General features: G+C 54.9%; 1 protein-coding gene across 1 annotated transcript in view; it reads left to right on the top strand.

Moving 5' to 3' along the window:
- ADCY1 (adenylate cyclase 1 (brain)) overlaps positions 1 to 335 on the top strand; it is a 31,069-nt gene that overhangs the window by 17,017 nt on the left and 13,717 nt on the right. The window lies entirely within an intron of this gene.

Here is a 335-nt window from a genome sequence, read left to right as displayed (position 1 = left end):
GGAGTCGGGGCCCTGGGACCCCGCCCTGTCTTCTACCCCCTCCCGTCCCCGCAGTGGGGATGCTGTTCTTTTTTCCCTTTTCTTTTAGATCCTCACCCCAGGATACTTTCCCCATCGACTTAAAAAAATATATTTTCCTGTTGGTTTCAGAGAAAGGAAGGGAGAGGGAGAGAGAGAAACATCAAAGATGAGAGAGAATCATGGATCACCTGCCTCCTGCACGCCCCCTACGGGGATGGAGCCCACAACCCGGGCCTGTGCTCTGACCAGGAATCGAACCCTGACCTCCTGGTTCATAGGTCGATGCTCAACCACTGAGCCACATGGCCAGGCAG

The sequence above is a fragment of the Myotis brandtii genome, unplaced genomic scaffold (assembly GCF_000412655.1).
Source record: "Myotis brandtii unplaced genomic scaffold, ASM41265v1 scaffold743, whole genome shotgun sequence".
Taxonomy (NCBI): Eukaryota; Metazoa; Chordata; class Mammalia; order Chiroptera; family Vespertilionidae; genus Myotis; species Myotis brandtii.
This window is presented reverse-complemented; position numbering and strand designations above follow the sequence as displayed.